This window comes from Sus scrofa, chromosome 13 (assembly GCF_000003025.6).
Source record: "Sus scrofa isolate TJ Tabasco breed Duroc chromosome 13, Sscrofa11.1, whole genome shotgun sequence".
Lineage (NCBI taxonomy): Eukaryota > Metazoa > Chordata > Mammalia > Artiodactyla > Suidae > Sus > Sus scrofa.
In genome coordinates this window covers 79,669,864-79,696,980 of record NC_010455.5, presented here as the reverse complement: position 1 = coordinate 79,696,980, position 27,117 = coordinate 79,669,864, and the positions used below count along the sequence as shown (strand labels likewise).

General features: G+C 45.2%; 1 long non-coding RNA gene across 1 annotated transcript; it reads left to right on the top strand.

The window, feature by feature from the left end:
- On the top strand, window positions 456-11,085 carry LOC106505699. The gene is made up of 3 exons (XR_002337698.1): window positions 456-2,404; window positions 4,729-4,972; window positions 10,644-11,085. It is a non-coding gene; the product is annotated as an uncharacterized LOC106505699 (long non-coding RNA).

Below are 27,117 nucleotides of genomic sequence, written 5' to 3'. Positions count from 1 at the left end.
CTTCAAACTGGATAGCTTTTGCTTCTCTGGGGCTGGTGCTTGGCAATCTGTATGTGTCAGTCAATTCCTCCAGGTGATTCTGATGAAACCCATGGAGCCACATTAAGGAACCACTGCTGTTCCCAATTGAATTGAAAGCTGGGGTTTCTCCAAGTGGACTCCGGAAAATACAGATTCCAAAGAATCTTCCATTGGGACCACATGGAGTTACAAAAAGCCTGGTTCAAACACCGGATGTGTGTGAGAGTGTATGTGTGTTTGTGTGTGTGAGTGTATGTGTGTAAGCGTGTGGGGCGAGGGGGTGAGCGCATGTTTGTTTTTGTGTGCTTTTGTTGTACTGTTGCCTGTGCATGTGTCAGGCCTCTTTGGTCACAAGTAACATAAACCGACTAGAGCTGGCTTAAACCAAACAGTAGGAGTGGGGCGGGGTGTGGGGGGGGTTGTTCTAAGGATTTGTAGGTGACCTCTGGAGACCCTGGCAGGGTGGCAGCCAGACTTTCTGAAGGGCTAAGACAAGGACTGTGGTGATGGCAGGAAGCCAGGTAGCTTCTCTCTACAGATCAACTTTTCTTGCTGCTCTGACCAGACCTCTGCTCTGTTCAAGGGAGAAGCCCCGTTCTAGGTAAAATCTGAGTCCCAATTCCATTTTCCTGTGAGAGAGAAACTGTCTCACCTGGGTTGGGTCCTGTCTACTGGAGCTGAAGGGGAGGATCTGATGGGAGTTTCTGCTTGCTGGGGAGAGAGTGGTCATGGCCCTCATGAAAGGCTAAGCAGATACCACCCCCCAGAAAATCTGATTTGCTTCAGTGGGGCCCCTCCAATCACTCAGTTGGTAGCTCAGGGGTTCTTGATGCTAGCCACACTCCAAAAATCTCCTGGGGAGCCTTAAAAAGCATTGTGCCCAGGGGTGTACACGTGGGGTGTACCCAGGGCATCAGCATTTTTCAAAGCAACGCTGGTGATTCCAGCATGCAATAGCAATAACTAAATAGGGAACCTAGAGCCAATTTAGCCATTTCCTAAATATACGGTCTCAAAGTACAACCAATTAGGAGGAAAAATATGAAAACCTAATGGGTTGCACATGGGTTATTTTCATTTAATTGGAGACTGACATCCTAATCCCAAAGTTAAATGCCATGATTATTCACATTTGACATTTTCTAAACCTCTTGGTGTAAATGTTCAGTTACATTCCTAAAGAAACTTGCCTTTTCTGGAGATCCTGAGGTACCAAAAACAAAGGCTGTCTCCCCATGGCTTTGGTTGACCTGCCCCTCCTTTTCCAAGGTCTCCAGCTTGGCTCAGGCAGTCCCAAAGCTCCCAACCCTGAAGCACACTGACCTTGCTGGCTCCCATCCCAGGCCCATGCTTCAGGGTTCCCACCCAGGAGCCTCTGACACAGGAGACCAAAGAGGAGCGACACTGCCTCCTCAGCCAAGCTGGCAAATGCTGATCAAAACCTTGGCCAAGTCCATGGTGGCCTTGAGGAGGGTCTTCATTTTGTTTTATTTCCCCTCCCGGTAAGTTTCCCCAAACAGTTGTTCAGCCTATCAGCATATATCCCATGAATTGCTATAATAGACAAAGCGGGTGGGGGTGAGGGGAGCCTCACTCCCAGGACATCCTGTCGCTGGCAGAAGTGCAACAGCGACCCCTCTAGGCCTAGCTTTTGTATGGATCCTAAGGAGCACATTAAAGGGATCCCTTCCTCAGGTCCTTTCCATCCTGGAGCAGGGCTAGGACTCAAGCACACCTGTAGGGTGAGGGATGGTAAGGAGAAGGAGCTGTCATGCCTGGTTGTGTGCAAGAATGAGGGTGGGGGATGCTGCTGTCCTCATGCCTGAACCATCCTGAAAGCTGTTATCTGCCCCAAGAACTAAATGGCACAGACGGTGAGACCAAATTGCCTCTGAAAGCTGGGAAAGGCGGTCAACACAAAGGTCAGTGACTGATGGGGGATGTATAGAGGGTGGAGGTGGGAACACATACCAGGACCATCTTACGGCCACAGTAAAGGCTTGGAGATGCCAAATAAAGCCTAAGGTAGTGGTTTTCATTTTGTCTTTTTATTTTACTTTTTTTCAGTGGCATCCATGGCATGCAGAAGTGTTGGGACCAGGAATCAAACTCAGATCACAGCAATGACAGCACCTTAACCCGCTGTGGCACCAGGGAACTCCGAGGGTAGTGGGTTTTTAAAGTGTGGAACCTGGATCATCAGCATTATCTGGGACCTTACTGAAATGCAAATTCTCAGATGATTCAAAGCCACTGAACCAGCAACTCCAGGGGTGGGGACAGCAATTCTCATCCTCCAGGTGATTCTTACACACAATCAAGTTGAAGAAACAATGGACTGCTCCAGGGAATGCAGGAAGGGGAGGGGCTCTTTCCAGACACTGTAAGTCTAATAACTCTTCCAGATTCTTTGATCCCTAAATGGATTCCATGACACCAGGCAGGATCTCAGAGATGTCACCCCAGCAATAATTACTGCCCCTGTCCTCCTCAGTACCCACTCACTCACCCCTATACACACACACACACACACACACTGCCAGGAACTTCTGGCCCAGGCAGGGTGACACAGAGCCAGGGGCCTAAGAGGCAGGAAAGCTGGAACAGAAGCTTCACCCGGATTGGACTTCCTAGAGTCTAGAGCTGTTGCCAGTTTTGGCGGGTTTTTTGTTTTGTTTTGTTTTGTTTTCAAAGGCCTTTGGTAGTTGCCCACTTACCAGCACAGGCCAGGCACAGGCGGCTGAGAAATTCCAATCCATGAGCTTTGGAGTGGGAGTTAGCTGGTTCACTTTTGGATGGAGGTGATCCATCAAAAACAGGCACTTCCGCCCCCCCAAAAAACCTGTGAAGCTAGGAACATTCATTAGCCAGTGGGTCCTTTAAGCAGTAACTGGATAGCTGACTCCCTGTAGACCTCTCCAGAACCCAGCAATCTGAATTCCAGGGCAGGGAGGCCAAGCTCCTGCCTCCATATTTGTCAGGTGGTTCTCAAAGTGGTGTCCTGGACCAGCAGCAACAAGCATTACCTAGAAAGTGCAAATTCTCAGACCCCACCCCACCCCACCCACCGAATCTGAAATTCTGGGGCTGGGGTTTAGCAATGTGTGCTTTAACAAGGCCTCCAGAAGATTCTGAGGCTCCCTCGCCCAAGTTTGAGAGCCACTGGCCTGGGAGTGATTTCGGCTCCACCGGGAGCCAGCCCAAAAGCAGGGAACTCCAAAGACTTAAAAGTTTCGGGACCCTCGCCGGCCAGGGGCTCCACCCTCCCCGACGCCGTGTAGTGGGCAAGCAGCCCATCAGTGCACGGTCCCTGCCAAGCTGCGCGGGGTCGGCAGGCCCGGGGCCGCTGGCAGTGGCCTTGCGGGCGGGAATGACGGCCATGAGACTCCACTCTGACTTGTTTTGTTCTATTCCGGGAGGAATAATTTGTTTCGTATTGAAATCAAAGTGCCTCTTGCGGCGCTTCCGTTTTATCTCGGCGGCTCTCGGGCAGGGGCTCGGCGGCTGCTTCCCATTAGGGCGGGCATGGTCTCCATTACGCGCTGAGCCCGTCCCTGCAGCTGACCCGCCTCTGTGCTGCGACACCCAGAAACCCACCCTTCCCCCTGTTACAGATGGCCCAAGGGAGAAGCGGGACCCGTGGCCGGAGCTGGCAGCTGCTTGGCTGCCCCATGCCTGCCATACAGGATTAGGACGCTCCTTGGGATCAGGCACTGCCCCTTGGGATTCACGTATAGGCCCACTCATCTCTTGAGTGGAAGTAAGTTCAAAGGGATCTCCGATTTAGCACCTGGGCCTAAAAAGGAGCCTCTGAGGAGGAAAGCATCACAGGGATTCCCTAGACAGAGAGGAAAATGTCTCCAGTTTACCTGTTTACATAGCACCTGAGCCCAGGTCCTTCACAGCTGCTCAGGGAAACCAGGTCCACCTGGTTTTCGCCTACTTTGGTATCCATTTTACAAACAGTTTAGAACATCAGTGAAGAGAAGATTTTTTTCTCTGTATTTATTTATTACCTAATGAATTTTATTACATTTATAGGGTACAACAATCATCACAACCAAATTTTACAGCATTTCCATCCCAAACCCTCAGTGCATCCCTCCACCCCCCAATCTGTCTCTTTTGGAAACCATAAGTTTTTCAAAGTCTGTGAGTCAGTATCTGTTCTGCAAAGAAGTTCATTGTGTCCTTTTTTTAGATCCCACATGTCAGTGATAGCATTTAATGTTGGTGTCGCATTGTCTGACCGACTAATGAAGAGAAGATTTAAAAAAGAAAAGCCACACTCAGTCCCCCAGCCTTAATATCCATTGCAGCTAAGGGGGATGCTGAAGGCTTACCACCACCTACTGGAGAAAGGATGGTCTCCACACGCCCTGGCCAAATCAAGGAGCTGTGCCTGCCACATCCTGGCTTCCCCAGGGTGCAAAATGTCCCTGCTGGGGACTTGCCAGGGCTTGAGGAAAGAACCAGACAACCATGCAACCACCAGAGCAAAATGCAACAAATAGCCCTAATGTTTCCAACAAACATCATGCTTATTTTCTTTGATTTCATTCATTTTTTAAAAATTGCACAAATAATATTCTATTTTGGGGGGGTGAAGGAGAAAAAGATAGCTTTATTTATTTTAATTTTTTTATTACTCAAATGAATTTATCACATCTGTAGTTGTATAATGATCATAACAATCTGATTTCACAGGATTTCCATCCCACAGCCCAAGCACAAATAATATTCTATTAATCACGACAACTTTAAAATAGGATGGAAAGGAGTTCCTACTGTGGTACAATGGGATGTGTGGCGTCTCTGCAGCACCAGGATACAAGTTTGATTCCCAGCCCCTGGCCTTGGGAGCTCCATATGCCTCGGAAACAGAATGGAAGAAAAAAAAAAAAGCATGGAAAGTCAACAATCATCCAAAGTCTGATCACTAACAAAGCAGGTATTTTCATTTTTCCATTTTGCTACACAGTTCACAACTATTTAAAAAATGCACAATATTCAGCCATGTGGATATAGCCTAATTTATTTAACTCTGCCATTTAGGATGATCTCAAGTTTTTCATCATAACTAAGTGGAAAAATTTGTTGAGGAATGTATGCTATACTATATCTTAATAACCTTTATGGGATTAGGCAATCGATATTCTTTGCAGAGAATTTGAAAAATTCAGAACATTATAAAAGTCAACCTGATTAGAGTTCCCTGGTGGTCTAGCAGGTTAAAGATCTGGCATTGTCACTGCTGTGGCACAGGTTCCATTCCTGGCCTGGAACTTCCACATGCTGCAGGCATGGCAAAAAGTAATAATAATAATTATTTAATCAACTATGATCCCAACTCCTCCTTTTTTGAAAAGGCTGTTCTCACCTCTGAATTCTTACATTCCTACAACTTCACCTCCTGTCAGTTCTTGCTTTGTATTTAATGGCTGTTTGTCTTTTCTATACTCTTTCATTGTAGTATTATTGAAACAAAGACCATACCCTTTTCATCTTGATAATAACCATAAAAGCTACTTTTTATTGGGTGCCTGGTCTGTACTAGGCATAATACAATATTATCTCACTGAATTCCCACAGGCTGTGTTTTATTTCCTTTTACTATATGAGTAAAGTGAGACTAAACTAAAAATAAAAAATAGAGTGAGGGTGAATTAGATTAAATAACTTGCGCAGGGTCACTCAGCTTGTAAATAGCAGACTGGAACAGAAACTGATACACACACACACACACACACACATATATATATGTTCTTTTCCCTTATAGGCTATTATAAAATATTGAGTATATTTCCCTGTGCTATTAAGTATGTCCTTTTTAGTTATCCACTTTATATATAGCAGTGTGTATATGTTAATCCCAAACTCCTAATTTATCCCTCCCCCCCACCCCAGCTTCCCCTTTGGTAACCATAATTTTGTTTTGTTTTCTTTTTTAAAAAAATTTTTATAGCCACACCTGTAGCACATGGAAGTTCCTACGCTAAGGGGTGAATCAGAGCTGTGGTCACCAGCCTATACCACAGCCACAGCAATGCTGGATCCCAACCACATCTGTGACCTACACCGCAGCTTGCAGCCAAATACCAGATACTTAACCCACTGAGCGAGGCCAGGGATCAAACCCACATCTTCATGGATACTAACCAGGTTCATAACCCACTGAGCCACAATGGGAACCCCACCATAAGCTTGTTTTCTATGTCTGTGGGTCTATTTCTGTTTTGTACATAAGTTCATTTATATCATTTTTTTTAACCTTCCACATGTAAATGATACCATATATGTCTTCCACTGTTTGACTTACTTCACTTAGTATAATAATCTCTAGGTGCATCCATCTTGCTGCAAATGGCATTATTTCATTCTTTTTTATGGCTGAGTAGTGTTCCATAGTGTGTATGTGTGTGTGTGTGTGTGTGTGTGTGTGCACGTACACATACATACCACATCTTCTTTACTCCTCTGTTGATGGACATTTAGGTTGCTGCAATGAACATTGAGGTACATGTATCATTTTCAATTATGGTTTTCTCCAAATATATGCCCAAGAGTTAGGATTGCTGAATCATATAATAGCATTATTTTTAGTTTCTTAAGGAACCTCCATGCTGTTCTCCATAGTTGTTGTACCAATTTACATTTCCACCAACAGTCCTTTTTCCCCACACCTTCTCTAACATTTATTATTTGTAGACTTTTTCATGCTGGCCATTCTGATGATATGAGATGATGGATAACTCATTGTAGTTTTGACTTGCGTTTCCCTAATAATTAGTGATGTTGAGCATCTTTTCAGGTGACTTTTGGCCATCTGTATGTCTTCTTTGGAGAAATGTCTATTTAGATCTGCTTTCCTTTTTTTTTTTTTTTCTTCTTAGGGCCATGCCTGTGGCATATGGAAGTTCCCAGGCTAGGGGTTGAATCGGAGATGTAGCTGTGGGCCTGCACCACAGCCACAGCCACACGGGATCCAAGCAGTGTCTTCAACCTATACCACAGCTCATGACAATGCCAGATCCTTAACCCAATAAGTGAGGCCAGAGATCAAACCCGCATCCTCATGGATACTAGTCAGTTTTGTTACTGCTGAGCCATGATGGGAACTCCCCCCATTTTTTAATTGGACTGTTTTGTTTTGTTGTGGGTTTGTTTTTTGTTTTTGTTTTTGTTTTTGCTTTATAGGGCCATGCTCTCCGCATATGGAAGTTCCTAGGCTAGGGGTCGAATTGGAGCTACAGCTGCAGGCCTACACCACAGCCACAGCAATGCCAGATCCAAGCTATGTCTGCGACCTACACCACAGCTCGTGGCAATGCCAGATCCTTAACCTAATGAGAAAGGCCAGGGATCGGACCCCCATCCTTACTAGTGGGGTTCTTAACCTGCTGAGCCACAACAGGAACTCGACTGTTTTTTTGATATTGAGCTGTATGAACTGTTTGTATATTTTGGAAATTAATCCTTTGTCACATTTTTTGCAAATATTTTCACCTGTTCCGTAGGCTGATTTTTGTTTTCTTTATGGTTTCCTTGGCTGTGCAAGAGCTTTTGATTAGTTGCCATTTGTTTATTTTCATTTTTATTTCCATTACTCTAGGAGATGGATCCATAAATATATTACTGTGATTTATGTAAGAGAGTGTTCTGCCTATGTTTTCCTCTAGGAGTTTTATAGTGTCCAGTTTTATGTTTAGGTCTTTAATCCTTTTTGAGTTTATTTTTGTGTATGGTGTTAGAACATGTTCTTATTTTATTCTTTTACATGTAGCTGCCCAATTTTCCCCACACCGCTTATTGAAGAGACTATCCTTTTCTCCATTGTATATTCTTGCCTCTTTTGTCATAGATTAATTGACCATAGGTGTGTGGATTTATTTCTGGACTTTCTATCCTGTTCCATTGATTTATATGTCTGTTTTTGTGCCAGTACCAGTTTTTATGACTATAGCTTTGTAGTATAGTACACATTCATATATTTATTTATTTATTTATTTAGCCTTTTTTTTTTTTTTAGGGCTGCACCCATGGCCTATGGAAGTTCCCAGGCTGGGGTCAAATTGAAGCTACAGCTGCTAACATTCACCACAGCCATAGCAACGTGAGATCTGAGTTGTCTCTGTGACCTATACCATGGCTCACAGTAATGCCAGATCGCTGACCCACTGAGCAAGGCCAGGGATCGAACCCAAATCCTCATGGATTCTAGTTGGATTCATTTCCAGGCACCGTGAAGGGAACTCCCACATTCAGATTTTTGGATGTCCGATAGGAAAAGGAAATATCTCTTTCGGGCTCTTTCTTAGGAAACTGGACCACTTGGACCCCTCTCCAGAAGCTCTTGGCAGACCTCTCCATTCATCTCATGGGCCAGGACCAAGCCATAAGTTTGTCCCTATTTGCTGGCAAAAAAAATGAGACCATCATGGCTGGCTCAGACTAACTGGGGTCTGCCCAGGATTGGGGTCAGGGTCTCTGCAGTATTTGAGTTACTTGCATCGCTGAAGAAAATTAAGGTTCTCTGAAGAAGGAAGGCTGGGGGAAATGGCAGCTAACATGATCATCTTAGAGGGAAAGGTACCCAAAAATTAATGTATGTGAGCTAAAGTGAAAGCAATTTGGAGATCCGCCCCCCCCCCCGCGCCGGACTTGGAATATTATTATTTGTCTTTAAGTCTGTCAATAGTTGGTAAGTAAATCAGTTAAATGTAAACTGTCAAATGTGTTTTAGTTAGACGATGAAGTGACTTTAGGGAAAGAAAAGAGGTTCAAATGTATGGCCTTGAGACTGGGCTGCTGTCAGGAGCAGAGGTTAATTCGCTGTCTGGTCCCTTCTCTCTCTTCAACTTCCTGGTCTCCCTAGGACCTCCCTGCCTCCCTTGCATGTCTCCCTGGTGCTGCTCTATCAACTGCTCCCTCAGGCACTGGCCCCCTCCAGGATTTGGTGGTCACCAGGGCCCCTCCGACCCCTACTCCTGCTGTAAATTAACAACCTCTCTTGGAAATCCCTAATTCCAAGCTCCAAGAGAGGTGACTCTGGGGCCACTAATCCTGTCATGACAGCCATCTCTGAGGTTGCTGGCCTGACCAGCATCTGGAAGAGATGCCCTGGGTTCATGAGCTACCCTGGGTCCAATCAGCTCTGACCAAGGAAGGGAGTAGGGTCATTTGTTACAAAAATTTCCTGTTGAGATCTGGCCCTTGAAGGCTGTGGCAGGGGCAGGGGAGAGGGAGTGAAACTGGGCATGTCCCATTAGAAGGTTTGACGCTTGGAGTTCATGTTGCTTTTCTTTTTTTTCTTTCTTTTTTTCCCTTAATTTATTTTATTGAAGTATAGGTGATTTACAATGTTGTGTTAATTTCTGCTGTACAGCAAAGTGATTTAGTTATACATATATATATATATATATTCTTTTCATATTTGTTTCCATTATGGTTTATCATAGGATATTGAATATAGTTCTCTGTGCTGTATAACAAGGAAGACCTTGTTATTATCCATTTCTACATGTAATAGTTTGCATCTGCTAATCCCAAACTCCCACTCCATCCCTCCCCCACCCCACCCCACTTGGCAACCACAAGTCTGTTCATTTTGCTTTTCTATAGCCAAACTTATACTCCAGGTATGTCAGCTCCTTATCTCATTCAAATATGCAAGCTGGTTGGTCTAATCATCCTCAGGGGCGGTTATCCTCCAGGGTTTATCCAACTTTAATGAGCATGCAAGTCACCTGTGTCTGGTTAAAAATGCAGATGTGGGAGTTCCCTTGTGGCTCAGTGGATTAAGGATCCTGCATTGTCCCTGCTGCAGCTTGGATTGCTGCTATGGCGCTGGTTTGATCCCTGACTGGGGAAATTTGACATGCCACAGACTCAGCCAAAAAAAAAAAAGAAAAAGAAAAAGAAAAAGATGAAGAGCTTGCATCAGAACCTACATTTTAACAGGGCCCCAGTTGATTCACCTGCATATTAAAATTTGAGAATCGGCGTTCCCGTCGTGGCACAGCAGAAACGAATCTGACTAGGAACAATAAGGTTGCAGGTTTGATTCCTGGTCTCGCTCAGTGGGTTAAGGATCTGGCGTTGCTGTGAGCTGTGGTGTACGTTGAAGACACGGCTGTGGCTCTGGTGTAGGCTGGCAGCTACAGCTCTGATTAGACCCCTAGCCTGGGAACCTCCATATGCTACAGGTGAGGCCCTAAAAAGACAAAAGACCAAAAAAAAAAAAAAAATGAGAAGCATTGCTTATGATACAGCTCCAGTGCAGAACATCTCCCCTCTCCCCTGACCTCTCAAAGCCCTTACACTCTGTTCCTCTCATCACATGATCCTCACTCCTCTTCCGTACTATTATTTAATACTAGCTGGGTTCCCAGCTTGAGCCTTACTTGCTCTCCATGCTGGGATGCAGATGGGCCTGGATGTAGAACACACCAGAAATTTTGGTCCTGTGTGGCATCTATTCTCCTTCCTTCTTCTAAGAGAACCTTGATTTTCTTTGGGGGAACTACCTTCTCCCCCTCATTCCAGTAGTTCATATAGAGCCATACACACTCCTACCTCTGCTCTCATGGGAGGGATGTATGTTTCATCCCCATTTTCTGCAGGGATCGCTTCAATGGCAGACAAGTCACTGAAGCCAAGGAGACCAAATTCCAGAATTTTGTGGAGACTGAGGGCAAGGAGAAACTCTCTTTCCACCAAGACTGATAGCTCTAGAGAAGACATAAGCCTGGAACTCTTGAGGGCACCCAAGTGGAGAAATTCTGCCTGAGAGTGAAGTCAGTGCAAAGGAAAGCAGAACAGACAGGAGAGATTGAGTTCCAACCACATTGTTTGAGCTCCTGGTTCCAGCCATACCTGAAGACTTGCCATGGGTTTTCAGTGATATAAACCAACTAATTCCCTTAAATAAAAAAAATTGTGGGAGTTCCTGCTGTGGTACAGTGGGTAAATGATCCAGATTGTCTCTGTGGAGTTTCTGGTTCAATCTCTAGCACAGTGGGTTAAGGATCTGGTTCAGCCAGTCCTAGCTCTGACCCAGGAACTTCTGTATCCCAAAGTGGCGGCCAAAAAAGATATTTATATATCTTAAATTGTGGAGTTCCTGCTGTGATGAAACAGGATCTCTGAAGTGTCAGGACACAGGTTCAATCCCTGGCCTGGCACGTGGATTAAAGGATCTGCCGTTGTCACAGCTTCAGCATAAGTCGCCACTGTGGCTCGGATCTGATCCCTGGCCCGGGAACTCCATATGCCGTGGGGCAGCCAAAAGAGAAAAAAAATGTAAGCAACTCGAGTTGCGTTTCCTTCGCTTGCAAACAGTAGACTCATGACCAATATGTGGGGCCTTTCTGAGGAGTAGGTTTTCAGATGTATGGCAGGGTCCAATGAAGCCATAGGATGACGCAGAAGAGACCTCATCAGGAGGGTCCCAAGAGCCCCAGGAACACAGGTAACTCTACATCCATGCCCAGGTCAACCCTGAACACCTCTGCCGAGGTCACAGCCTAGCTGCAGGGAGAACACAACTGTGTGGCCCCTTGGACCCTCAAAGACTACAGATTTGAGAGGCGGACAGATGTCCCCGCTCCCCCCGACAGAGAAGAGACTCAGCCCTGGGCAGTAATGGCAGTAAAGCATCCCCACCCACAAGTGGCTTCACAAGCAGCCAAATTCCACCAGGGGGCGGGGCAGACCAGAGTAGAGGAAGGTGAGAGGAATGTGTTTGAGGCTCCCCCAAAAAACTTCCCTGGCAACTCTGGAAGCAAGGAAGGTGGCTGGTTTTGCAGCAAGTTGAGGTCTTGCATCCTGCAGATGGAGAACAGAGTCATCCAAGTCGGGCTTAGCCCCCACACCCAGAACATTTTCCCTGGCTCTAAATTTCAATGTTGTTCTGAAGATGCCCTGTGGTGGCAACAGATGCTCAGAGGGTGACCATGGGCTACACTGCAACCTGGTCACCGGGGTTCCCAGCTTTACCAGCATTGCACTGAAACAGTAGAGATGCCCAAAGGGACCGCAAACAACTTGGCAGTAATGTCTGAAGACTGATGTCCCCAGGCCCCTAACATCAGGCAGGATGAGGCATAAGTCAGAATTAGAATCGTTTGACGAGGACCACAGCTAGGCTTTTGTTTGTTTTATTTTGTCTGGCCATGCCCATGGTGTGCAAAGTTCCTGGGCCAGGGCTCAAACCTATGCAGGGACAGTGCCACATCCTTAACCCACTGAGCCGCCAGGGAACACCTGTGCTGTTTCTTTTTCACCAAAGTTTGTGAAACAGCATTCAGTCCTCTGTATGTGGCCTCTGCCCTCTTTGAAGCAAGTTTTCAGGGAAGGGAATGTCTCCAAGGACCTGAGCAGACTTGGAAGAGCATTCCGGCAGCAGAGACCAGTAGGAGCCCAGCTTTCTCAGGTCCCAGGGCCTCCATCCCTAGGAGCCTGGGTGTGAGGTCCGAAGCATCCTTTCCAACCAGGATGGGGCAGCCATGATTCAGCCAGGTGGCCTCTCCCTTGAGCATAAATACAAATGCCCCAACCCGCAACCATTTAGGAAGCAGAAACCAGATGCCAACAAGTAAATAAAGAGCATGAAGTGGATACTGGCCCTTGCCATCTTCCTCTACACATATTCAATCATGAGCCACTGCAACTGCTGACCCTCCTGAAAGGAGCTGAGGGTGGGAATCAGGAGTGAGGTACTCTGTGCTCTGGAAAAACTGGCAGAACAGGTCTTCAGATAGATATTTTCAGGAGAAGATTTTATGAGCCCAATTCTTGCATCTCCTCATACATATCTAGAAAAGCACTAAAATCCTTCCTGGTGACATCTGCTTCTCTCAACTACCAGTAACCTTCATGAAACTAGCAGCAACCTTCTGTAAAAATATGTGCTTGGTTTCATGTGCCCTCCCCCTTCACCAAAATCACATATGCACTGACCTTCCCCTGCTGCCTCTTTGGACCAGTACTTCAGAGCTATCTGAAATGCTGCCTCCGGGGATATAGGCCTCATGTTGCCCAGAATAAAACTTAACTCTCAACTTTTAGGTTGTGCATAGTTTTCCTGTTGACAGCAGACTGGTAGGAAACCTGCTTTGCAAGTGGATGCATCAAAGGAAACTCTAGACCCAGAGGCTCCGGGATGGATACCTCCTCACACATCACCCAGCCCAACCTGCTCAGGAAGACACCAAAGGCAGGGGACGTTCCTAAGGTCACACAATGAGTTGACGGCACAGCTAGGAGCCAAAACCAGGGCTCCCAACCCCAGGTCGGGGGCTCTGTGCCCTATGCTTCATGACACTACTCCCTCCAGGGAATTTCTACATCTCAGAGGAAGAAAGGGGTAAGGACATTCTGGGCCATGTGTTCATCTTGGCATCTGGACTTCACTCTGGAATTTTATAATGGGAGCGCATCGCTATCACTTTCTTGGGATAATGCACTTTGTCCTGCCCCATAAAGCTGCAGCCTTACTTACTGCCCCAAAGCAGCCTCAGGCGGTATTGAGTTAGATGGTAACAACAGTAGCCATCACTGATTGAGCACTGCGCTAGCCAGGCTTCTCCAGGGAAACAGAACCAATAGGGAGAGAGAAGAGGGAGAGAGAGACTGGTTGATCTTAAGAAATTAGGGGCTGGCGAATCTAAAATCCTGAAATCTGCAAGGCACGACAGCAGGCTGGAAATTTCAGCAGAAGTACACGTTGCTGTCTTGAATCCAAAGGGAGTCTAGAACAAAAACAAAAATAGAAACATAAAACAAAAAAGGAGGTGTTCCCTGGTGCTCAGGGGGTTAAGGATCTTGCATGGTCACTGCTGTGGCACAGGTTCCATTTCTGGCCTGAGAACTTCTGCAGGCCACAGGCACAACCACAAAAGAAAAAGAAAAGAGAGAAAGAGAAAGAAAGAAGGAATAAAGGAAGGAAGGGAAGGAGAGAAGAAGGGAGAAAAGAAAAAGAAAGAAAGAGAAAGAAAGAAAGAAAGAAAGAAAGAAAGAAAGAAAGAAAGAAAGAAAGAAAGAAAGAAAGAAAGAAAGGAAAGAAAGGAAAGAAAGAAAGAAAGAAAGAAAGAAAGAAAGAAAGTTCCCGTCGTGGCGCAGTGGTTAACAAATCTGACTAGGAACCATGAGGTTGTGGGTTCGGTCCCTGCCCTTGCTCAGTGGGTTAACGATCCGGCGTTGCCGTGAGCTGTGGTGTAGGTCGCAGACGCGGCTCAGATCCCGCGTTGCTGTGGCTCTGGCGTAGGCCGGTGGCTACAGCTCGGATTAGACCCCTAGCCTGGGAACCTCCATATGCCGCGGGAGCGGCCCAAAGAAATAGCAAAAAGACAAAAAAAAAAAAAAAAAAAAAAAAAGAAAGAAAGAAAGAGGAAAAGAAAGAAAAAGGCAAAAGGCAGTCTAAAGGCAGAATTGAATCCCTTTTCTAGACCTCAGTCTTTTTCCCTAAAGCCTGCAACCATTTCAAGGCCCACTTATACTATAGAAGGTAATTTGCTTTACTCAGAATCTCCTGATTTAAATATTAATCACATCTAGTACGTCTACTGATGATTTTGTAAGTATGTTTTCAGGAAACTAAAACCAACAATAGCATCCATGTCAGGAAAATTGAAGATTAAAGGAAACAATGCCCTAGCAGTCAAATTGGAGAAGCTAACAAATCATATGAATGCCAGGCCATGAGGAAAGAGACAAAAAAATATGTGGACCACTAAGCTCAAAAAGTAAAAGGGCTCGGAGTTCCCATCATGGCTCAGCCAGTTAAGAATCCAGATAGTGGGTTAAGGAATTGCCACCAACTGCAGTCTAGGTGTCAGACTCGGTTTGGATCCTACGTTGCTGTGGCCATGGCATAGGCTGACAGCTGCAGCTCCGATTCGACCCCTAGCCTGGGAACCTCCATATGCCACAGGTACGGCCGTAAAAAGACAAAAAAAAAAAAAAAAAAAGGAAAAGGGCTCAACAGTTAACATTGAATGTTCATTTTCCTTCCTATTATAAGGATATACAGCTTTGTTCTGTAAAAAAAAATTTCTGTAAGATTGGAAATTGTAATTAAAACCAATGGCCAACCAAACATAAGCATCACTAAGTGGAATTCTAAGACTTTTTTTTTTTTTTTGGCCTTTTAGGCCCACAACCACGGCATATGGAGGTTCCCAGGCTAGGGGTTGAATTGGAGTTGCAGCGGCCAGCCGGCCTATACCACAGCCACAGCAACCCCAGATCTGAGCCTCGTCTGCGAACTACACCACAGCTCACAGCAATGCCAGATCCTTAACCCACTGGGCAAGGTCAGGGATTGAACCTGCATCCTCATGGGTCCTAGCCAGGTTCATTAACCACTGAACTACGACAGAAACTCCTAAGACATTCTGATTTTTTATATTTTGTAAGTTTTGCCCTCTAATTGCTGTGTCTCATTCATCATTATCTTTTGGGAAAAGTATTAAGAGCAATTGGAGTCAAGAAGTAATATTAACTCTTTTCAAATCTTCTTCCCATGTAATATGAGGCTACTATGTTTTAAAAGTTTCAATTTGAAATTGGGTTGTGATGATCATTGCACAACTATAAATGTAACAAATTCATTGAGTAATTAAAAATAAAATGAAAATAAAATTTTCAATTTGAGGGTTCTCTTGTGGCACTGCAGGTTAAGTATCTAGCATGGTCACTGCAGCAGTTCAGATTTGATCCATGGCCTGGGGAGCATTTACATGCTGCAGGGGCAGCCAAAAAAATATTTCCAGTTTGGAATTGTATTCTTGTATACTAATGAAATCTTAATGATATTTTAGATTTTTTTTTTTTTTTTTGGCTGGGCCTGTGGCATGTGGAAGTTTCCAGGCCAGGGACTGAACCCACACCGCTGCAGCAACATGAGCTGCTGCAGAGACAATGCCATACCCTTAACTGTGCCAGAGTGAGAACTCCCCAATATTTTAGATTTCTATAGATTTGTTTCAAAGAGGGGTCTATAGTGCATTTTCACAGAACTCACATAATAAACTACTTAATAAATACCATTTGTGAAAATAGGTTAAACAAAAACAGTTTTTCACTTTGTTAACTATATTACCAGGTGTACGTTACCTATAGGAAAATACTATTAATGTAATTAACTAATTATAGTATATACTCTTCTTTTGATTATGTAAAAATATCCTAAAATAAAATAATTTCTCCTCTGGAGTTCCTGTCATGGCACAGTGGTTAATGAATCCGACTAGGAACCATGAGCTTGCGGGTTCAATCCCTGGCCTTGCTCAGCGGGTTAAGGATCTGGTGTTGCCGTGCCTGTGGTGTAGGTTGCAGACGCGGCTCGGATCCTGTGTTGCTGTGGCTCTGGCGTAGGCCAGCGGCTACAGCTCCGATTGGACCCCTAGCCTGGGAACCTCCATATGCTGCAGGAGCGGCCCTAGAAAAGGCAAAAAGACCAAAAATATATATATATATTTTTTCTCCTCAAAGAAATTGAGGTTTTTTTTTGTTTGTTTGTTTGTTTGTTTGTTTTTTAAGGACCACAGGTGCAGCATATGGAAGTTCCCAGGCTAGGGGTTGAATCAGAGATACAGCTGCCAGCCTACATCACAGCCACAGCAACATGTGATCTGAGCCACCTTTGTGACCCATACCACACCTCCTGGCAATGCCAGATCCTTAACTGCCAAAAAACTGTTAATCACATCTTAAAAATAACTTTATATCAGAGCTTCCAATGTGGCCCAATGGGATCAGCAGTGTTTCCACAGTGCCAGGACGCAAGTTCAAGCCCGGCACAGTGGGTTAAAAGATCTAGTACTGCTACAGCTGTGGCACAGGTCACAACTGTGGCTCAGATCTGAGCTCTGGTATGGGAATTCCAATGCTTTGGGAGGCCAAAAAAGAAAAAAAAAAGGAGTTCCCTGGTGGCTCATTGGGTTAAGGATCTAGTGTTGCCACTGCTGCGGTGCAGGTTGGTTCCCTGGCCTGGGAACTTCCACATGCTGTGGTCGTGGCCAAATAAATAAATAAATAAAAATTGAAAAACAAAGATACACCCTACTATATATAAAATAGATAACAACAAGCACCTCCTATAAGCACAGGAAAATATATTCAATGTCTTGTAATAACCTGTAATGGAAAATAATCTGAAAAAGCATACATATGTATATGCATATACATATATATAATTGAGTCACTTTGCTGTACAGCTGAAACATTGTAAATCAACTATACTTCAATAAAAAAGAAAGCAAAAAATAATACGAAAACCACGAGAAAACAATGCTCAGACTCCATCCTCGGAAATTCTGATTCCGTTGGTCTGAGGTGGAGCCCTATGCATCGGTTTTTTTGTTTTTACCATTGTTTGTTTTTTGCTTTTTTAGGACCCCACCTGCAGCATATGGAAGTTCCCAGGCTAGGGGTCAAATTGGACCTACAGCTGCTGGCCTACACCGCAGCCATAGCAACACAGGATCCGAGCCGAGTCTGCGACCTACACCACAGCTCATAGCAACACCAGATCCCGACCCACTGAGCAAGGCCAGAGATTGAACCCGCATCCTCATGGATACTAGTTGGATTTGTTTTCACTGCGCCACAATAGGAACTCCCTGAGCATCAGTATTTCAACCTCCCCCAATTGATTCTAATGTGCAGTGAGGCTGAGAACCCCTGTTCTAGAAGGTGGGGCAGCGAAAGGCATGAGTTCCTCTCTTTTGTGGAGGGTAGGTTGCCCAGTAGAAAATACACAACCTAAAAGGAAATCAAGTAGCTATAAAATAGCCTTGGGAAAAGGTAGCAAATATATTTCCTCTCTCAGCATGAAATTAGCCATTTCCCCTTTCATTTGAAGTAGCTTACAGTGAGTACTTCCTTAATTATTTAATTGGAAATACAAAAGAGTGAAATTGAGTATAATTCATTCAGGCAATAAGCATTCGGTCAGCACCTGCTGAGTGCTGGGCACTGTGCCGGGCAGCCAGCAGCCAGATCTAACGCAGTTCCTGTCTTTAGCCAGCAAGCCATTGAGTGAGGCAGTCAGAACCACGGAACAATGTGTGAAGTGCAATGTCAGACACCTGTCCCGTAGGTCCCAGAGTCCAAAGATGGAGACCTGCCACAGACTTGGCAGGTGAAACACTGGATTTGATACAGTGGAGTCTGTGTTTTCAGAGGCTTACATCCTGAATGGATGTCTGCTATTGGTCCACAAGACCTCAGATGCGCAGGCAGCCAGCCTCCTATAAAGGGACTCGTCCAGGGATCCCAGATGCCCAAAGAGGCCCATTATGCTCTGTTCTGTTCTTTGGTAAAACAAGAATAACTTCATTTTTTGAGTATTCTCAAAACTTTCGGTGTTAAAATATCCCTTCTTTTCTAAACTGATCATAGAATTTGGTTTTACTAATATCCTGATGTGCCAAAGCAACAACAGATAGGTCTATGTTGTTTCTCCAATAACTACCCCCATAATTCACAAGTTTCCAAAACCTGGGAACCACCACACTAGACAATGACCCAGGGTCTCATATGAGAAGGAATCTCTGGAAAACTTGGCTTCTGCACCAGATTTGCCCTACCCTGTCCACCCACAGGCTCCTGGATAAACCACAAGACATACATGAGCAGCCCTTTAAAAGAGGACACCGAGGTTTTGGAGCATTATGTGAGCAGAATTGTGGGGGGTTTTTTTGTTTGTTTTTTTACTATGAGCAGAATTGTTGAACTGGGTATTTGCAGGTATTTATTAGGAAAAAATAAATATAATGTTGTACTATGTGAGGTAGAAATGAGTATAACTTTTCTACTACTGGAACTGGCCTTCTGGTATAGACACCCCTAACTCAGAGTGGGAGAGTGGACCACAAACTTGACCTCTGCCTCTCCATAACTAGGACACTGGCCCATCATGGATGTGGCCCTTTGTGAGCAGCTCAGATCGGCTGAAATGTAGGCTCACCCATGGTGTGAGTGGCTACTTATATACCAAGGTATACCTACCTCGATAAAATAAAATTGTCTTAGCCTATGGAATGGGAGAAAACAGTTGCAAATGATACAACTGACAAGGGCTTAATCTCCAAAATACACAAAAAACTCCCACAACTCAACAACAAAACAACAAACAACCCAATCAAAAAATGGGCAGAAGACCTAAATAGATATTTCTCCAAAGAAGACATATGTTTGGCTAGTAGGCACATGAAAAAAAATGCTCAACATCACTAATTATTAGAGAAATGCAAATCAAAACTATAATGAGGTACCACTTCACCCTAGTCATAATGGCCATCACTAAAAAATTTACAAATAACAAATGCTGGAGAGGGTGTGGAAAAAAGGGAACACTTCTACACTCTTAGTGGGAATGTGAATTGGTGCAACCACTATGGAAAACAATATGGAGGTACCTTAGAAAACTAAATATAGAACTGCCTGGAGTTCCCGTCGTGGCGCAGTGGTTAACGAATCCGACTAGGAACCATGAGGTTGCGAGTTCGGTCCCTGCCCTTGCTCAGTGGGTTAAAGATCCGGCGTTGCCGTGAGCTGTGGTGTAGGTTGCAGACGCGGCTCGGATCCTGCGTTGCTGTGGCTCTGGCGTAGGCCGGTGGCTACAGCTCCGATTAGACCCCTAGCCTGGGAACCTCCATATGCCGCGGAAGCGGCCCAAAGAAATAGCAAAAAAGACAAAAAAAAAAAAAAAAAAAAAAAAAGAACTGCCATATGACCCAGCAATCCCACTTTTGGGTATATATCTGCTCAAAACTTTCAGTGAAAAAGATTTGTGCATCCCTATGTTCACAATAGCCAAGACATGGAAACAACCTAAATGTCCATCAACCGATGAATGGATTAAGAAGATGTGGCACAGGGAGTTCTCTGATGGCCTAGCAGGTTGAGGCTCCTGAGTTCTCACCACTGTGGCTCTGGTTGCTGCTGTGCAGCATAGGTTCAGTGCTTGGCCCAGGAATTCCCACGTACTGCCTGTGTGGCAAAAAAGAAAAAAAAAAAATACAAAAAAAAAAAGACACCCCAAAACACAAGAGAGAATCTGAAATAAACGTTGCAACTCTCATTAAAAGAGAAGATGTGGTACATATACACAATGGAATAATACTCAGCCATAAAAAAGAACAAAATAATACCATTTGCAGCAACATGGATGCAACTAGAGATTCACACAAGTAAGTCAGAAAGACAAATACCTTATGATATCACTTATATGTGGAATCTAAAATACGGCACAAATGAACCTATCTACCAATCAGAAACAGACTCACAGACATGGAGAACAGACTCATGGTTGCCAAGGAGAAGGGGGGGAGGGAGTAGGATGAACAGGGAGTTTGGGGTTAGTAGATGCAAACTATTACATTTAGAATGGATAAGCAATGAGGTCCTACTGTACAGCACAGGGAATTATATCCACTCTCTTGGGATTGACCATGATGGAAGATAACACAGAAAAGGAATGTATCCAAATGTGTATGACTGGGTCATTTGCTGTATAGCCAAAATTGGCACAACACTGTAAATCGATACTTTAATAAAAACAAATGAATTCATTTTTTAAAAAACAAAACAAAAACAAATAAAATTGTCTTTGAGAGAGCAAGAATCTGACAAGGACAGAGTTCCCTTGTGGTGCAGTGGATTAAGGATCAAGCACTGAAGCGGCTTGGGTCACTGCTGTGGCACTGGTTGGATCCCTGGCTGGGGAACTTCTTCATGCCCTGGGTACGGCCAAAAAACCAAAAACTGACAAGAACAACAACAACAGCAAAACTGTAATCATGTTATGCAAAAAGAGAACAATGAGAAAATTTGGGAACTGCCCCTTGCCTCTCCCCTGACTGCACCCCAGACTCCTCCAGCTGCCTCCAGTGTGGTTTCCAGCCCTAGAGGTGGATGGGTGAGCCCTACCAACAGCAGGAAGGGAAGGCTGACCCTAGGTTAACAGTCCTACCAAGAACTAGGAAAGAGAACAAGCAAACCTGCACTTCCAGGGAATACACACCTATGTTCCAGTGAAGGGGAGGACTTCTAACAGAAACCGTGAGGTATTTTCTCCGTGTTTTTTTTTTAAAAACAATAACTATGCATTCCCTTTATAATCATACATGCCTTGTCAAAACTAGAATAAAAAGAACAGTATAGATAAGTGGCGGGGATAGAGTACAGAGGAGGGAGCCCTCCCACTTGGAGCCCTCACACCATCCGTGAAGGCAGGAAACGAAACTTGAGTGCCAACATCAACAGGAACCATCCTGTTTTTGTCATTCCTCAGCAATTCAAACCCCGTCCCACCTTAATGTGCCTATTTCCAACGATCCAGGGCCCCAACCACTAAGTGAAATGGACCCGGGTATTCTAGGTTAAGGGCAGGGCCTGGAGGAGACACCCACACCAGGTTCCCTTGGGCCAAGCAGGCCCTAAAGGCGCGCTTGGGTTGCGGGGTGAGGGCCGCGGCCACCAGGTGGCGCCCTGATATCTGCTCGGGCGGCAGGCGGCTCTTTCCTACCAAAAGGGAGCGGGACAGGGGGTCCATCACATCGTGCCCGAGGGGACGCGCTTGGGGAGCGGGACAGGGGGTCCACCACATCGTGCCCGAGGGGACGCGCTTAGTGCCCGCGGACCGTGGAAGCTCGATCCCAAACCCAGGACAGGGTCGAGGGACGTCAAGTCCCACCGAGGACTGGAGGGCCACCGCCTCTGCCTTCTGACCTCGCAGCCCCTCGCCTTCCGGGAAGGCGAAGGAAGATGAGACCGGAGCTGGGACGAGGTAAAGCCAGGCTGTCCCCAAATAAGGGGACCTGGCACTTGAAAAAAGCAAATCTTGCGGATGACGCCATGGAAGAAGGCACCAGAATCTCGACCTTCCTCCCCCTTCCCCGCCGGCCCCGCCCCGAGCTTCGCCCTTCCCTAGCCCTCCTTCCTCTTCCCGTCCCGGGCAAAAGCAGAAGTGTCTGCAAGTCCGGAGGAAACGAGCCCGGGAGCTCCTGTGGTTTCCAGCGCGCTGGCAGGAGGGAGGCCCCTCTGCAGCCCCGCGCGGCGCCGACTCTGGCTGAGGGTGGCCGCCAGAGGGCGCTGTGGTGCGGAAGGGCCGCGCCCCTGAGATCAGTCGCTGTCCATTTTGGGTGCCAAGTGACCTTGAGCCCAGCGGCAGAGAGTCTCTCTTGGCCCCTAGATCCTGGTAGGATTCCTGTCGAGCCCTGAGGGCAGGCCCTCTGTCCCACTGGCTGCTGCACCTCCTACTCCTGGAACAGAAAAGAATAAGCACCATATTCACCAAGCATTGGTGAATGCTCCCGGGCTCTTGTGAGGTTTATGTTTTGTTGTTGGGGGGGAGGGGGGAACTGGAAGATTGACAGTAAAAAGTAGTAAATAGGAGTTCCTGCTCCGGTGCAGTGGGTTAAAAACCCAACAGCAGCGGCTTGGGTCACCGTAGAGGTGCAGTTTGGATCCCCAGCCCATCGCAGTGGGTTAAAGGATCCAGCGTTGATGCAGCTGTAAGCCTAGGTCTCAGCTGTGGCTTGCATTCAGTTCCTGACCTGGGTACTTCCACAAGCTGTGGGTGCGGCCATTAAAAAAAAAAAAAAAAAAAAAGTAGTAAATAGATGTCAGAAGGAGAGAGATGCTATGGAAAAAAACAAAGGAGAGGAAGAGGGATATGGAGTTGTAGAGTGAGGTGGGAATTCTTATTTTATCCAGGGTGGTCACAGAAAGCCTCTCTTATCAAAGGGAGACACTTGAGCAAATACCTAAAGGAGGGGCTGAGGGCAGCCAAGCAACTCTCTGAGATAAGAACAGAAAAATAAAGAGTTTCCTGGTGGCTCAGCAGGTTAAGGATCCCGTGATGTTACTGCTGTGGCTCTGGTTAGTGCTGTGAGGCCAGTTCCATCCCTGGCACAGGAACTTCTGCCTGACGTCTTGACAAAAAAAATTAAAAAGTAAAAATAACAGAAAAATAAGGAACACTTCACACTTGTGTTAAAAGAATTTTCAAGGCAGGATGCCACACTAGGCAACAGCCCCTCTGATGTGACACCTGTCTGCCCCACTTCAGCCAGCCATGTATCCATCCAACCATTTCTTTAGTCAGCTGTCCAGATCCCAAGTGGCTGTGGCTATGGCGTAGGCTGGCAGCTATGGCTCCAGTTCAACCCTTAGCCTGGGAAGTTCCATATGCTGCAAGTGCAGCCCTAAAAAGCCAAAGGAAAAAAAAAAAAAAAAGAAAGAAAAAGCCCTAACTTGACTTGTTACTTTAATAGTCAGTCAATATCTATCAAAATTTCAAAATGCACATATCTTTTGACCCAGCAATTCTACTTCTAGGAGCTTATCCTAAAGATATACTTGCACATAGACTCATAAGCAAGAAAGTTTGTGCCAGCATTGTCAAAGCTGGAAACAACCTTATTGTCCATCAACCCAGGATTAGTTAAATAAATTATGATGCATCCATCCCGTGAAAGATTGAGCAACCACTAGAATTAATGAAGCAGATCTATATGTGCTGATGTGGAAAAATCTCCAAGATGCATTGTTAAAAATACACAGTGATAACAATAAGATACCACTTCGTGCACATTAAAATGGCTAATATTAGAAAGATTGACAGCACCGAATATTTGTAAAAATGTGCAGCTGGAATCTATACACTCTGCCAGTGTTTGTATAAAATTGTACAACCTAATAGATGAAAACTATTGCCCTTGGAATGGATAAACAATGAGATCCTGCTGTATAACACTGGGAACGATATCTAGTCACTTATGATGGAAAACGATAATGTGAGAAATAAATGTGTACATGTATGTGTGACTGGGTCACCTTGTACAGTAGAAAATTGACTGAACACTGTAAACCAGCTATAATGGAAAAAATAAAAATCATTATAAAAAAATTAAAAAGGAGCATAAAAAATTTGTACAACCATTTTGAAAACAGTTTGACAGGTTGCGTTTGTTTGATTGTTTGTTTTTATTTTTTGTTTTTGTCTTTTTAGGGCCACACTCTTGGCATATGGATGTTCCCAGGCTAGGGGTTCAATCAGAGCTGTAGCTGCTGGTCTACACCACAGCCACAGCAAAGCCAGATCCGAGCTGCGTGTGCAACCTACACCGTAGCTCACAGCAACACCGGATCCTTAACCCACTGAGCGAGGTCAGGTATCGAACTTGCGTCCTCATGGACACTAGTCAGATTCTTTTCCACTGAGCCTTGACGAGAACTCTGCGTTTGTTTGTTTGTTTGTTTGTTTTTGTCTTTTTTGCCATTTCTTGGGCCGCTGCCAAGGCATATGGAGGTTCCCAGGCTAGGGGTCGAATCGGAGCTGTAGCCACCAGCCTATGCCAGAGCCACAGCAACGCAGGATCCGAGTCGAGCCTGCAACCTACACCACAGCTCACGGCAACGCCGGATCGTTAACCCACTGAGCAAGGGCAGGGACCGAACCCGCAACCTCATGGTTCCTAGTTGGATTCGTTAACCACTGAGCCACGACGGGAACTCCTGTGTTTGTTTTTTTTTTTTTTTTTTTTTTTTTGTCTTTTTGCCATTTCTTGGGCCGATCCCGAGGCATATGGAGGTTCCCAGGCTAGGAATCTAATCGGAGCTGTAGCTGCCAGCCTACGCCAGAGCCATAGCAACGTGGGATCCGAGCCATGTCTGCGGCCCACACCACAGCTCATGGCAATGCCGGATCATTAACCCACTGAGCAAGGCCAGGGATCGAACCCGAAACCTCATGGTTCCTAGTCGGATTCGTTAACCACTGCACCATGACAGGAACTCCCTGTGTTTGTTTTTAAACAAAGTTAAGCATACAGGTAGGTGAAGACCTAGCAAATCCACTCCTAGATATTACCTAAGAGAAATAAAAATATATGCCCTCATACATTTTACATAAATGTTGATAGCAACTGTATTTATAATAGCCTGAAACTAGAAACAACTCAAATATGCATTAACAGATAAGTGGATAAATGGATTGTGGTGTAACTATTCAATTACATACATGGTATTCTGCTTCCAGGAATTCACTGCTATGAACTTACATTTTCCAGTCAAAAATAAAAATGAATGAATTGCTCATATGCAACAACACGAATGAATCTCAAAATTATTATTCTGCGTGAAAGAAGCTGACACAAAAACAGTTCTATTTTTTTGAGGTTCTGTAACAGGCAAAATTAAGCCGATATCTGACCGATGGATTGGGGGTCAGGGTGGGGTTAGCTTGAAGGGTCAACCAGGAACTTGAAGAGTCAACAAGATTGAAAGCTTCCATATCTTGATTGGGATTTGGGTTATAAGAATGTATGCATTATCAGAGTTCCCGTTGTGGTTCAGCAGGTTACAAACCTCACTAGTATCCATGAGGATGTGGGTTCAATCCCTGGCCTCCCTCAGTGGGTTAAGGATCTGGCATTGCAGTGAGCTGTGGTGTAGGTCACAGATGTGATTTGGATCTGGCACTGCTGTGGCTGTGGCGTAGGCTAGCAGCTGCAGCTCTGATTTGCCCCCTAGCCTGGGAACTTCCATATGCTACAGGTTCAGCCCTAAAAGGAAAAAAAAAAAAAGAAAAGAAAAGAAAACCTAGGCCCTCACAGTAAGAGTTGTGAAGAATTTGAGAGGGGAGGGGGCTTCCCCAGGGACCCCAGGAAGAGATGCACCCTCCAAGTGGTTAGCTCCTGGGGGCCGAACCCCATCCGATTCTGTGCCAATCTTTGCTCCACCCTTAGTACCCAGGACAGGACAGGGCATGACAAGTATTACTGAGCATCTGAGGGAAGGAGGAGACAATGAGACAGGGCCTGGGTCCTCTGAGGCTCACAAGAAGCAGAAAGGGCAGAATGTGATGGGGGAGCCCTTGGAGGGATGTCAAGTCAGAGCTCAGGAGGGTGCCTTCCCTGGGCCAGCAAACAGCTGGATGTGCAGACCCTGAGGCTTCCATCAGCTGTCCCTGCTGGTGCTCAGCCTGGGCTACAGCAGCTTGTTCTGGGAGATTTGAAACAAACACAAGAGCTTGGAGGTAGCCTCATAAGACGTATTGATCCTCCCCTGGCTGGCCGAGCCAAAGGGCTCCCTGGCTTTCTCACCACACATACCTTCTGAGGCTTCTTATCTTGTTCCTTTAAGTCTCGGCCCCCAGCCTATCTCCTGGCAGGGGGTCATGTTAATCCCAAACACCCAGAAACTCCCACCCTTGATATCCCAAAGTCCATGGACTTTAAATGATGTGAGGCAGGTTTCCAGTCCCAGAGCAGCAATTACTGAATGGCTGACTTCACTCAGCACATCTGCCCCAGTACGGGACGAAAACACAACAAAATTACACAATCTTGAAGGGGAAAAAAAAGCCATTTCTTACTATGACTTAAATCCAAAATTCATAAAATAAAAGACTGATAGATTCAACTAAATTGTTTTTTTTTTTTTTTTTCTTTTTAGGGCCATACCCACAGCATAGGGAAGTTCCCAGGCTAGAGGTTGAATCAGAGCTGCAGCTGCCAGCCTACACCACAGCCACAGCAATGCTGGATCCTTTAACCCACTGAGCAAGGCCAGGGAACAAACCTGCATCCTCATGGACACTAGTTGGGTTTGTTACCACTGAGCCACAATGTGAACTCCTAAACTAAATTTTAAAAAAATAACTATTAATTTTAAAACTTCTGTAAACAAATTCAGAAGACAAATAACAAAATTTTAAATTTACATAACAGAAGAATAGCATAATTTCTCTAATATAAAAAGAGATAATCTTGGATACTGAAGCTGTGGCATAGGTCGAAACCATGGTGTGGGTTTGATCCCTGGCCTGGGAACTTCAACTTGCCATGGGCATGGCCAAAAAAAAAAAAGATTAAAATATTCTCTATCTCACAATGAGAGAAATAAAACCACATAAAATTGCTGACAGTCAACAATTCCTTTTACCTAAAAAACCTCAGCAATTTTATATGGCTAATATTAATACAAATGAAAACAACATTGAGATTCTACTTTTATTCTTTCATATTGGCAAAGATAAAAAAAGTTTGGTTAACACCTTCCATTGGCAGAACTCTGGAGAAA